Here is a 13,821-nt window from a genome sequence, read left to right as displayed (position 1 = left end):
ATGTTTTTCTGTGCCTTTTATATCTGCAGTGCAGCTAGGGCTTTTTCCTCCCACCCACGTGTCTTCATGCTGAAAAGAGTCCCCCTCTGGAGAGGGAAACATAGCAGTGTCCCATGCCGCATCAGCCCTTCCAGGCCATCATGGTCAAAAGAGACTGGGAATCCGTGGCTTTTCAGCATTTCTTCCAAGGTGGGAGTTTTTCCAGCCTTTTACCTAGAGATGGTGAGGATTCGGCCGGGGGCCTTCAGCATGGAAGGTGTGTGCTCTGCCCACCAACGCTACCCAAATGCAGGCCTGCCACTCAGAACACATGCTTTGCCAGAGAAAAAATGGCAATTCTGCAATTGAGTTGATGCATTTCTACTCCAGACATGTGAGTACTAGCACTTGCTTTCCTGTAAGTGTGCAGAGGAACCGCATTGCAATGAGAGGGGCATTTATTGTTAGGGTCAGGATACTTCCAGGATTATTAGTGCTACTAATTAGAAGGTATTGTGCAGCTCTTCTGTCTTTTTCTTCTACACAGAACAACAAAAGACGCAAGGAGCGGCAGGAAAATATGGGAGGGTTGTGAATAGAAGGCCTCCCTCTACACCTAATGCCCATGGATGGGGCAGAGTGATGGCATGATAAAAGCTTCGTTCGGAAGCATCCTCTTTCATGCATTCAGCGCATGGAAGCCACTGGTTGCATTCTGGAAACATGTGTTCCTGGATTCCCACCCCAACCCCACTTTTCAATCCGAGGATTAGTTAAGTCTGTCTGGGGAGAAGTCCCACATGGTGTGGCTTCTCTAATGCCGCTTCAAGTATGCTCAGGGAAACCCCAAATTTGGTATCTGCCTCCTCCGTCCCTTGGCTTGCTTCACTGCACTCAAGAGCTGGCTAGGATTCTGATGTGGATAGCATGTTGCGAGTTTCTAGGAAGAAAGCTAAAAACATCCCATTTCCAGAATTTTTATAGTAATCGGGAAGTGTTGGACTCTGCCAGTGCCAAATTTCAGCTTTCTGTGTTTTGCAGAAGTATCTTCACAATGTAATATCTCCATCAGTGAGTGAGTCAGGGAGGACCAAGATCTTCTATTGCTATCTATATGGATGATATATTTCCTTGCTGCACAAGGTGTGCAAGTTTATTGAATCCACAGCCATTCACCCTGCAATTTCTGGCAGCTTTATTGGTGTTTTTTTCACACATCAACAAGTATTATTTTTTAATAGCTTGTACATGATGCTTTCCGTTTTCTTTTTCTTTTAGCATGTGGCAGATGTGAGAGTCTCTTTGCTGGGCTCCATTTTTACAAAGACCAAACATATTTTTCTGCATTCAGGGAACCCCCAGCTTCTGCTGAGTTTTTCTGTTTGCAAAGGAATAATAAGAAACCTCTAAAATTATTTATGCAGTAGCTGCCAGTGGAAATGCCCTTTGGCCCCCAATTATAGAAACAGTGTATGAGATTAATGCATCCACATGTACCTGAAATACACCTCTTGTGTGGTGTATGTATGGAAGCATCAGGAATAGACTGGCCTTCCTCAGCACAATCTCCATCCAGACAGAGAACCACCCTGACTTCTGAATCTTTGTAGATGTTTGAGAGTATGCTGGAAGGCTGGGAGAACGGGATGCCTCATGCATACAACTTTTGCAAAGAGGCAAAAGGGGTAGCCAACAGATATCTTGAGCCAATAGGCTGCTCTCAGCTTGGTAACTGACAAATTGTGCAGCCCTGTCCCCCAACTTAATTCCTAGCATTGCACTCTCTGGAGAGTGGGCAGACCAAAGCACAGAGAGATGCATTATCATGATGGCCTGCTACAAGAGGGGCAGGTTTCTCTCATCTTTGATAGAGGAAGTGTTGGTTGCCATTTAAGCAAATTGTTGCAAATATGAAAGGTGCAGAAGCCCTATCAGTTGTATTCGGTCGTTCTACGTACAGCATCAGTATGAATTAATAGAATCACTTTAATGCAGGGGTTGTCCTGAAGGAAGAAAGGGCAGGACCAAAGCAAGTGGGAGTATATTATTTCCAGAATGCTGCTAAATAACAATTACTGGGCAACAACAGTGGGATAAAACTATTGCATTCAGTCCCTGCTCATGGGCCTCCCTTAAGCATCTGGTTAGCCAGTCTGAGATAATGTACTAGGGACAAATCTACCCTAGATCCTGTTGACTTTCTTGGCACAAACTACAGCTATTCCTCTGATGATGCATGATAATAAATACAGCCCCATGTTCTCTGTCTTTACAATGCAAGCAATTGCCACACAGAAATGCATAGTGTTGTAACTGTGGGAGAAATAGGATGCATTTGCACAGTTGTGTACTTCTTATGATTTGTGCTAATAGCTGGAACACATGCCACAAGCTGCAGGATGGTGTTGCAACTGTCCAAGAAATGAGAAGGTATTCTGGCATTTAAGTTAGAGTCTCTCTGTGTGTGTTTTGGCTTGCTAACAGCATGCATGTCTTTTATTCTGTGCAGATTGGAGGTTTCAAAGTAAAGTGTGTGATTATTCACTGCACAGTTGCATAGGTGTGCAGTGAAAAATAGCTGCAAATAAATCATGGTTTTACCATTCACAAATTCCATGAAATCGGTGAGGGGAAAGAGCAGGCAATGAAAGGAGAAAGAGAGGAAAAGAAGTGTGGATTAGCGATGTGTGTGGAATCGTTTTGCTGGGTGGCAATAATGAATCTGACTTCTTGGCAAGTGTCTTGAACATCTGCATGGGTGCCTGCCAGGGAAGTGCTGCATCTCTCCCACAGATGTGACTCGCAGACTTTGTGCTGCACAGACCATGGGAGAAGGTTGCTGCTTGTGTAACCAAAGTTCTGCTGGACTTCGCAGACCTCCTCTTGGTTCAGCTCGGCTGGTTTTCTAAGAAAGGGCTGAGCATGAGAAGGAGTTCAATGAACAGAAGAAGGCCAGAGTGGAACCCTAGTGCGGGTCTTATTATGGAGAGGGTGAAAGAGTGGGGACAGTTTTTGCAAAATAGCTTCTATGGTTTTACAACCATTCTCACTGGTAATAATGCGCATACCACTAGTCCGAAGTGCATGGAAATTGGAGGCACCTCCCCTGCCTTAGTAGCTAATTTTGGTTTCCGCAAAAGCAAATGCTGAGTCTTTGCTGTCTTGCAGTAACCTCTAATAAGGACCATGACTCCCACCTTCCCCATTCGGTGGTCTTTGGGCAGCAGGAACTGGTGGCTTGCCAATGAACCAGTTTTCAGATTTCCCATTCAATTGTAAAACCTGCCTAGGATCAAAGGTTGGTACCTTGTGGATTCTGGAACTCTCTGCTTGTGAATGAGCATTGAAAAGGGTGGTTTTGTTTTGTTGTTTTGTTCTTAGCTTCCCTCAGAGTAGCGCCCTATGCATGTTTAGAGAGTGTTTAGAGAAAGAAAAAGTCCTGTATGCTGGCTGGGGAATACTGTGAAAACCGTAGGTCATTTTTTCTGTCGAACATGCATAGAATTCTGCGGAAAGTGACTGTTCTGAAGATCTACTTGACTGTGGGACACAGTTCATAAAATAGAATTGACCTTCCTTGGAACAACCACAGTGTTTAAGTCTTACGCATGTCTGATTTTTTTCAGCAGGATTCCAAAAGGAGTAGGGGAGTGGTTTTCCCTAGTAAAGAAAGGTGATGTAATTCCATTCTTCGAAGAGTATTTTTATCTTGATGACAGGAGACTTTTATTCCATTCAGATTTGATTATCTGCACACACCCTGCTCATTCAGAAAAATGAAGCCTGGCTTTTGTGCTTTGTAATATGGGCAGAGGTGCTAATAATTCTATTACATTTTATGAACCTTAATTCAGATTCAAGCATTCTAGATAGTACAATGGTGGGTTAGAATTATATGTATATAATCCATGTAATTCTTAATTCTGCCTGAAATTCTTTTCTTTACTAACAGTTTCTGTACATCTCTAAATGGCTTGGAAATGTTGAATATCTTATTAGAAAGGCAGTCCTTTAATAAGGAGGGAGGGAGAGAGGGCTTGACAAGGAACTTGTGCATGGCACATCACCCTATAATGAACCATCAAGTAAGAGTTTCGATGCTGCCAAGTGCCACGACCTTGAGTTGGTCCCATGCTGCGAATTGACATGGGACTTCCGTGCCAGCAAAGCAAGATGGGGCAGTATCCTAGCGCCAGGAGCGACAACTACTTGGAGGGGTACACTGCAGTGCAGGACCCAGAATTATTACAATAATGTTGGGAGAAGGTGGATGGGATTTGACTCAGGTATGTCCCGTCCTCAAAGGCAGAGTCAAAATTATAATCTCTGTTAGTCTTACATCTCTGTACATCCTGGGTTGGATCCAGACTTAGAGGAGACCCAATGAAATCACTTGGTCTTAAAATTCATTACCTTAAGCACATTAATTTCAATGGGTCTACTTCAAGTCAATCTATTGACTTAAATCCCACTGAACTCATTGAGTCTGCTGTAAATAAGACTAAATATGGATCCAAGCCCTTATTTTTAAAGGAGGCCTATTTCAAGTGGTATCAATTGCACTGATCATATTCCAGGCATCCTTGCAATTAGTGCAAGCAACCTATATCTGCATAGCTTCCGGTGGGTTAAAGGACTGTAACTCAGCGGGGGCATGCATGCTTTAACTGCAGAAGTCTCCAATTCCATCCCCAGCATCTCCAGGTAAGGCCAAGCAAGACCTGTCTTTAACCTCAGAGAGCCTCCAATGGTTGCTGTGCAGGCAGCAGAGAGTTAGATGGACCAATGGCCTGGCTCTGTCTGCTGCAGCTTCCCACGTTCCAGGTCCACCCCCCTTCGTCACCTCCTTTGACGGAGAAACGGAATCCAGGAGGCAGGAAGAAAGCTGGACGTGTGCTGCACTCAAAGGGGTTGGAGTCGCTGGAGGAAAGGGGCCACTTTAGGTCCCACAGCAGCATGTTCCTGGGCACTCCTTGGCTCTCACCGTGTAAGCGAATGATTGCCATGTGCTTTCATGGGTGAAGCGCTGCTAAATAAAGTGCTGCATGAAGAAGTCAATGAGAAAGCCTGGCCTTCACCCATGACTGATGGAGGCCTGGATCTCAGTGGGAGTGAGTCTCTGCAGACCAAGTGCTCAGATGCAGATTCGCTTCTCCCCAGTAGCTCCTTCTGCTGTAAAAGCATATCGTACATAATATTCCCTCCACGCAAATCACCCACAATCAGCATTTTGCAACTCTATATATCTGTGTCAATGCAACATCTCCTTTTGTATGCTACTTGGGAAAAAACAACAACACAGGAATTTAAATTCCAGTTTAATCATAAGTTGGATTTTCTCCTGCAGGCACTGGATGTATTTCTGTGTGTGAATATTTGTTGGCTTTTTCTGGCCAAAAGAAATTTGCACAATGTTGTAATGTTTCTGTGCTTTCCTTCAGCATTCCAAGGTTTTTACTTAAGCTTCTAATAAAAAGCTATTTTCAGAGGAGAAAGGGGTGGCGGGGGGGGGGGGGATGTTGCCATTTAACAAGTCCATAAAGCAAAGTAAAACCACAAAACAAAGCAATGAAAAGAGAAAAGTAGATTACAGAAGGAAAATAAGATACAGTCAAGAAACATGAGTGCTTGCACTAATGACACATTAGTTAAATTCGGACTATTTTTAAAAGTCAGAACATTATCTCATCCCTCATTCTCAAGCACTGAAAGTGTTAATTTATTAAGGCGAGTTATTTTCTTGGCTTACAATGAAAAACACTTGTGGTTAAAAATACCTAGGAGACAGGAAACCATTTAAACTGAAGTTTCTAAATCCATTATTTTTTTTACATGCAAAATAAATCCAGGAATACACATTCACCAGAGTGAAGAGACGAACAAGTATACACTAGAGCTGTGTGAATCAGCAAAACCTGAGCTCACCAAACTTCTCAGAATTCCATCACAAAAAGCAAGGAAAAGGTTTGGGAGATTTTAACTGAAGTCCTATGATAAGCTAAGCCACTTGGGCCTATAAAACCTGGGGGCTTAGTGTTTTGGCTGAACCCACCATGGCTTATTGGGAGTGGTTTATAAGCCCAGGTTATAGGTGTGTAAGCCACTCCAAGAGGCCATGGGTTGTTGTTGGGTTGATACACCAACCTGAGCATGAAGTTTTCTTCAGCTTTGGCTGATCTTTCAGCCATGTTCCTACTTGGAGGAGCAGATTGATCCATGCACTGGCAAGCTCTCGCCTCGATTACTGTAATGTTCTCTACATGGGACTACCTTTGAAAATGGTCTGGACACTGCAACTAATACAGAACATGGCGGAGTGGATGCTTATGAGGACCAACCAGCGAGAGAACGTTGTGCAGGTCCTCCATCAGCTATATTGGCTTTTGACATATAAAGCCCTAAATGGCTTGGGATCAGGGTACCTGAGGGAATGCCCCTCTCCATACATTTCTGTCTGCCCTCTTCCCCGGAAGTCCTCCTCTGAATGCCGCCCCCTGGTGAGATCAAGGGGGAAAGGGCTAGGAGGGAGTTATTTCATGCAGTGGCACCCAGCCTCTAAAATTTCCTCCCCACGGACATACAGCTGGTGTTGACTTTGCTTCCTTTTCGAGACCAGGTAAAGACTTCTTTTGTTCAAACAAGCTTTTGGTTAATTCAAATTATATTGGTTATTATTTAATTTTGGTTGTTAATTTACCCGGTTGTGTTTGGTCATGTTGTCTACGGTTTTATATAGCTTTTATTATGCAAGATGTTTTCATAATGTACTGATTTTATTGTTTTTATCCATTTTATTGATTGTATTTGTATGTTGGTTCCAGCATTTGTAAGGTGCCCAGAGAACCCTCAGGTTATGGGGAGGCACAGAAGTTCAATGAATGAATGAATGACCCTGGTGACACAAGCCCAAGAATCGCTAAACCTGCCAAGAGCCACTTGGCGAGAGCAGCAAACAAGACCTGCTGTTCTGGCCAAGTGGCTCCAGGCGAGCGCCCATGACGGCCAACCTGACATGCCCAAGTGGTGCTTGGGGGCAGTTGTCAGTGGCTCCTCGTGCTCTGATCAGCCTCCTCTGGAGTAGGCCAAGCAGAATGTGTCCCAGTGTGCTCCAGAGATGCAGCTGTGGCCACCTGCCAAAGGAACAAAGGGGAGAAAGTGCCTCAGGGTTGTTGTGAGTCACGCTGGGGTCAGGCAAGCCACTCTGGGCTTCCTGTGTCATCAGAAACTGCCCTTTCAGTCTTCCTGTACCGAGAGTGCTTACAAATACAGAAATTGTACAGAAGGAGCAAGCAGGCCTTCGGGCATGTAGTACTAATTCTGAAACAACACCACTTCCCCCAAATAACAGCACTTACCTTTTTATCTCTCCAAAGGTGCTGCTTGGCAGTTGGCCACAGAACTCAAGCCCAATTTTAATTATCTAACCCAATTCAAAACGCAAAACTATTTCCTCTTGTTTTTTTCTTTCCTCACCTCTCTCCGCCCAAGTATCTGGCTTCAGTACTGAAGTTCTCTACTTGCAAGCTAAATACTTTGCTGCACCAACATGTCAAACATCACGTCATACGTCCTTTGGGATAACCACAAATCTTAGCCAAAGCAGTGGGCAGCGACAATGTTGGTCTAACTTATTTTTTACATTTCACTTATGTGCAGGTTTTGTCTGGAGGCCTCTAAAAGGGTATTCTCTGGCCTCCAGGGGGTTAAAAATAGTTTTAGAGTAAAAGGTTTTATTTTATTTATTTATTTATTAAAACATTTTTATGCCGCCCCATTCGCCGAAGCCTCGGGGCGGCTTACAACATAGATAAAACAATAAGTTAAAATCCATATAAAATAATCTTAATTAAAACACACATTATAAAATAAGCCGCCCTGGCCAGATAAAATTCAATTGTATTTAGCATTTAAAATGTTGCTTAAATAAAAAGGTCTTCGCCTGGCGCCGAAAAGCAAATAACGACGGCGCCAGGCGGACCTCTCTGGGGAGCGCATTCCATAACTTAGGCGCCACCGCTGAGAAAGTCCTTCTCCGAGTAGCCACCCTCCTAATTTCTCTCACGTTCTGTGGTGCAGGCTACCCAGGGGAGAAGGAATGAAAATATCCACTCACCATGTGGCTTCCCTTTCATTTTCAGGTGGGCCACAGTCTACAATCCAACCTACTCATTGTCCTGGATTGCAGACTGTGTCCACAATGCAATACTCTGAGTAGACACCAATCCTCTAACCCCCTACCTGGGAGTGAGCCCCGCTGAACTCAGTCGGACTTACTTTTGAGTAGACAGTGTTAGCTTGTGTTACGACACCTATTTGTTTCCGTAAGTACACATGTTTCCTGGGTGGCTGCACTGCACAGAAGTTGGTGTTTAAATCCCACTGGCTTGCATGTCCTTGGTTGGTTTACATAATATTTAACTGTATATGCCACTATCTCACTACACAGCTCTCAACAAAGCTCAGACAGGTTACTATCTCTGCAGAATATAACATATGCACAGAAACATACACACACATGCAATTCATTGCAAGTATTTCTGATCTATAAGCTCCAGCTTGGATCAAAACTGGTTTAACCCTCCAAAGCATAGGGAATTCATTTGGTATCTTCCATCGGAGCAGCAGTGAATCAAAGTTTACACTCTGCCTTGGATTTGGACATGGTCATACTTGGGGGAGAACCATCGGAGAGAAATTTAAGTTCACCCTGATTAACTTAGATCCTCTGATTTGAATGAATCTAAGTGTGTCTAAATCTGAATCCAACTCTGTAGCTGTTATTTATTAGGAATGTAATCCTATGCATGTGTTTACAGAAAAAGGTCCTATAACACCCAGAGCGCCTCAGCCAGTCTGGCTGGGAATTACAGGGCTTTTTTCTGCCTAAACATGCACAGGATGGTGCCTTAGCTATTATTCTTATCATTACAATAGGGCAAAACAAGTGACATCACCAATACAGTTTGTAAAATCCAAGCCCTTCAAATTACTCTGGAGACTGAGGAAGAAAAAAATAATACAAGTGGGATTTTGAAAGGTATCAAATAATGCTCTGTCATGTCTTATTACTACTACTACAGAGGGTAATAGAGGAAACTGCATTATTGTCTCAAATGCCACTCCTGTATATTCATTTAATTAAAATCTAACATTATTTTTTTGATTCATGTAATCTGAAAAGAAATGTGATTAAATGGCAGTTCAGCAACAGTGATATTCAATCAGGTGTAATTTGTATACTGGCTCAGGGCACTTTGCTAGCTATGTAAAATTATGCCCTATTATGTTTGATAATCATGTGCGCACTTGAGAAAGAAGCTGCACAATAAAGGACACGGCACACTTTTTGCCTGTAACAGCAACAGTAGAACTGTCACTTCAGATCAAAGCCCTTGTTGTTGTATTTAAGGAACCAGCTTTCCCCAGACTGATGTGTTGGACTACAACACCCAGGATCCCCATCTAGCACAAATAGCTATAGGATGAAGGAAGTTGTGTCCTAACACATCTGGAAGAAGCTGAGTGGGAGAAGTTATCTGCCTGTGTATCCTTACAGAATCCTGAAAATAAATATTAACTTCCATTGCTGAAAAATAGTTGCTTTTATTAAAAAAACACACAGACGAATAACCACAGACCAAAAAAAAATCCATTTTATGGAAACAACAAGCGGCAACACAAAGTTTTTATTCATTGCACACAGAAAGGAAGCATGCCTGTTAGCGGCTTTGAAAGGTCATTCCGTTTTCCAAATAATGCACAGGAAATAAGCAGTGCAGCCTATTTCATATTTATCTCATGTCAAATAATTTACCTCAAACTGTTTTTAGTAACAAAATATGATGGCTCGGAGGGAGGGGAAGCACAGGGAGTGAGTGGGAGGTGGGGAAGGCTTTCATGCAGACTGCCTGAAGCATTAAATTTCATTTTCAGCATGCATTCGGTGTGGCAACAGTGAGCACAAGTCTCACTATGTAAGCCTTACAATCTGTCTTAATTAAATAATAAGACAATAATTGCGTGTGTATGTGTTATAAATGGGAAGAATGCATTATTTTAATAAAACTGCTGAGAATTCCAAATGAAGGCATGACCTTAAAATGGAAAATCTAGACATTATAGGTTTGGATCCAGATTGAGAAGAGTGCAACTCGCTTGGTGGAAGTGAAATTTATCTCCCACTCCGATCCCCTGACTATGATACACACAGATACTGGTTAGAGTGAGTTGTTTAGTTGGGTGTTGTTGTTTGGGAGGGTTCCTTGAAAGTTAGAAGGAAGCAACTTCCTTGAACAAGGAACACCTGCCCACTAAAGGTAGATCCTGCATCCAACCCTGAAATGCTGACTATCACACCAATGTACGAATTAAAATTCAAGGGAATTTATTTAAGAATTCAAATGGCAGTTCTGTACTGAGTCAAATTCCAGTGTGGTCCACTCTGTGCAGCCATAATCCCAGCCTCGCTGAGTCTGGCAACTTGAGATAGCTCCTCTTTTTAAACGTGAAAATGCTACTGTTTGAATCTGGAGCCTTGAGCTTATATCTGTTTTGTTTATTATAGTGACATCCAAGAAGCTGAAAGCAGGCACTTAGTTCCCCTCCCACCAATGTATCTTCCCAACAAGCTTGCAAGGTATCAGAGAAGGTGAACAGTGAGGCTCACCCAGTGACCTTCATGGGCTAGGAGGTGTTATAGGTTACCCCAGTCATGGTCTGATACGGTAATGGAAGTGGGGTGGGAAGAAATGTTTTTTGACTTGTGGGCCACATTCTATTTTAGACAACATTTTGGGGGTGCAGGTATCACCTATGGGCATGACCTTTAAAGCAGACAGGATTAAAGTGAGTGTAGCTATCACATCTCTGCCCTATACTCCCCTGCAGAAGACCATACTGACTACACAGACTAAATGATTATTTTGCCTCTGTGTTCTCCCCAAAGCAGGACGGGGGATATCCACATAGGAGATTAGATGAGGCTGGGGACTTAGGGGCACAGATTAGAGTCACCCCCCTTGAAGTCGAGGGGCTCCTCAGGGCATTGGACATTACAAAGGCGCCAGGCCCTGACGGGTTACACCCGAAAGTACTCAGAGAGTTGGCAGGGGTTCTCTCAAGCCCGTTGGCCTCCATTTTTGAGGCCTCATGGAGAATGGGTGACGTTCCAGAGGACTGGAGGGTGGCATCAGTGGTCCCAATTTTCAAAAAGGGTAGTAGAAGGGACATGGGGAATTACAGACCTGTTAGCCTTACGTCCATTCTAGGAAAAACAATGGAAAGGCTCGTAATAGAGAGAGATCTAGTGATGCTAGACAGGGAAGGGAGGCTGACAGCCTCACAACACGGCTTCTGCAAAAACAGGTCCTGCCAGACAAACCTTGTGGAATTCTATGACAAGGTTTTGAGATGGCTAGATGGAGGGGATGCAGTGGATGTGGTTTACCTGGATTTCAGCAAGGCCTTTGACAAAGTGCCCCATGATATCCTGGTGGAGAAACTGAGGAGTTTTGGGATACACCAAAGCACTGTCCGGTGGAATAGGGCATGGTTGACTGACTGAAAGCAGAGGGTAACCATTAGTGGGAAATCATCAGGATGGCGGCCAGTGACAAGCGGGGTCCCCCAGGGCTCTGTCCTGGGGCCAATCCTATTTAATCTTTTCATCAATGACATGGAAGAAGGGGTGAACAGTCTGCTGATCAAATTTGCAGACGACACTAAAACTGGAGCAGTGGCCACAACTGAGGAGCAGGTACTCCAGATCCAAAAGGATTTGGACAGACTATGGAATTGGGCAGGAGTCAACAGGATGGTGTTCAATGTGGATAAGTGCAAGGTCTTGCACTTGGGGCATAGGAATAGGTGTCATATGTACAGGTTAGGTGACAAGTGGCTGGAGAGCAGCACTTGTGAAAGGGACCTCAGGGTACTGGTTGACTGCAGGCTAAACATGAGTCAGCAGTGTGATGTGGTGGTCAAGAGGGCGAATGCCACCCTTGGTTGCATAGCCAGAAGTGTGGCTTCTAGATCAAGAGGGGTATTACTACCACTCTATATGACTCTGGTGCACCCACAGCTGGAGTATTGTGCTCAGTTCTGGCCCCCTCATTACAGAAAGGATATAGGCAGGTTAGAGTCAGTGCAGCGTAGGGCCACAAGGTTTGTGGCCGGTTTGCAGGGGATGCCGTATGAGATGAGACTGAGGGAACTGGGGAAGAGGAGACTCAGAGGGGATATGCTGGCAACATACAGGTATGTGAGGGGATGTCACATGGAGATGGGTAGAGACCTGTTCTCCCAGGTCTCTGGGAGAAAGGAAGGCAGGACGCACTCCAACGGAGCAAAGCTCAGGGAGCCAAGGTTCCATTTGGATGCCAGGAAGCACTTCCTGACAGTCAGGACCCCGAGGGTGTGGAATGGGCTTCCACGAGAGGTCGTTGAGGCCCCATTGGTGAGGGTGTTCAAGGATAGGCTGGACGTGCTCATGGTGGGCATGTCGTGAACAGAGCCGGCTGGTGCCAGAGGTCAGACTAGATGGCCCGGGAGACCCCTTCTGACTCGCTCTGTTTCTATGTTTCTGTGTTTACACCACCATTGAGTTATAGGGCTTTTGTTCCAATATAGTCATCTTCGGGAATTCATCTGTGCTCCTCAACAAAGGACACTAGGTGGGTTCACTTGTTATGCTAATCTGCTCTGTTGTGGGATTAACCCGCTGAGCACTGCCAAGGCAACTGGACTTACCATGGCTTCTTCTCCCGCCTGTATTCCCATGGCTGTCCAGTTGGTCTCCCGGTGTCGTCCATAGAACCCATCTCGTTTTCTCTCCCTGCTCCAATCCCATAGCTGCCCCTTTCTATTCACTGCTTATTTTTACTTTTTAGAGCTTCAAAAAGTGCAGTTGAGGTTAGTTTTTGTCTGTCTATTTTTTGAAAGTTGCGCAACCATGCCCATAATTGATTTATGCGGGCTTTGCAGGTGCGCAAAATGCACAATTATGGCCACTCAGTATGTCTTGTCTTGCTTTGTCAATGTTCTTGTAAGTTTTTGAGATAGGGAACAGATCAGCTAGGTGAGACTGCATATAGGCTACATTGTGCACAGTGGCAGTTGTCAGGTGCCTAGCTGCCAACCTGAGAAGTAAAGGGGGAAAGCAGTGAAAGCAGACACACCAAAAGGGAGTGACAACAATATCACCCCCTCAGCAATGTCACCCTCTGGTTTTAAAGTGCTAAACTGATAGTTCAATGATTCCCCAAGTTTCCAGATCCTGAAGAAGGGTGAGAAGTTGGTGCTCCTCTGTTTCAGAGCACTTGTAGCTACAATTCTTGGGGTCTGTGAAAATTCTAAAACAAACCCCATGGGGACACCTGCATGGGATGGGGCAGATAGAAGTGGGGGGTACCACCGTTGCTGGCACCCCTTTCACACTCCCCTGTTCTCTCGCTGATGCGTTTGTTCCTCTAACTGTTTGGGATATTTCCGCAAGGTTTTGAACTGAGAAATATAATAACTAGGAAGTAAATGGAGGGGAAATATACACAAATTTAATGGCTGGGAAATAAATGGAGAGAAAATTTGTGCACTCACAGCAACTATTCCATTAATGCAAGTGTGAAAATTTGCCTCCATTCATTGTCCTGCTCTTACATTGACACAAATTATCCCTTTATTTACTTCCCAGCCTTTAAAAAGCAATTTGGTTCCAACTGCACTTTTTGAAGCTCTTAAAGGAGGGTGGGGCAATGAATGAAAGGGAGGGAAAGACAGAAGGAAAGGAGGAGGAAGGAAGGACGGAAAGACAGACAGACAGACAGACAGAAGGAAAGGTGCTGAATC

At 44.3% G+C, this 13,821-nt stretch overlaps 1 protein-coding gene across 1 annotated transcript in view; it reads right to left on the bottom strand.

Moving 5' to 3' along the window:
• The window catches only part of ARID5B (AT-rich interaction domain 5B), a 235,607-nt gene extending 225,527 nt beyond the window's left edge, over positions 1-10,080 (bottom strand). The window contains exon 1 of the mRNA XM_044420400.1: positions 10,074-10,080. The gene's annotated coding sequence lies outside the window, so the exon portion shown is untranslated. The remainder of the gene's footprint in view (positions 1-10,073) is intronic.
• Between the last annotated feature and the right edge of the window lie 3,741 nt (positions 10,081-13,821).

The sequence above is a fragment of the Varanus komodoensis genome, unplaced genomic scaffold, assembly GCF_004798865.1.
Source record: "Varanus komodoensis strain SLA01 unplaced genomic scaffold, ASM479886v1 scaffold11, whole genome shotgun sequence".
Classification (NCBI taxonomy): domain Eukaryota; kingdom Metazoa; phylum Chordata; class Lepidosauria; order Squamata; family Varanidae; genus Varanus; species Varanus komodoensis.
Note: the sequence above shows the minus strand (reverse complement) of the source record. Positions and strands in the feature narration are given on the sequence as shown.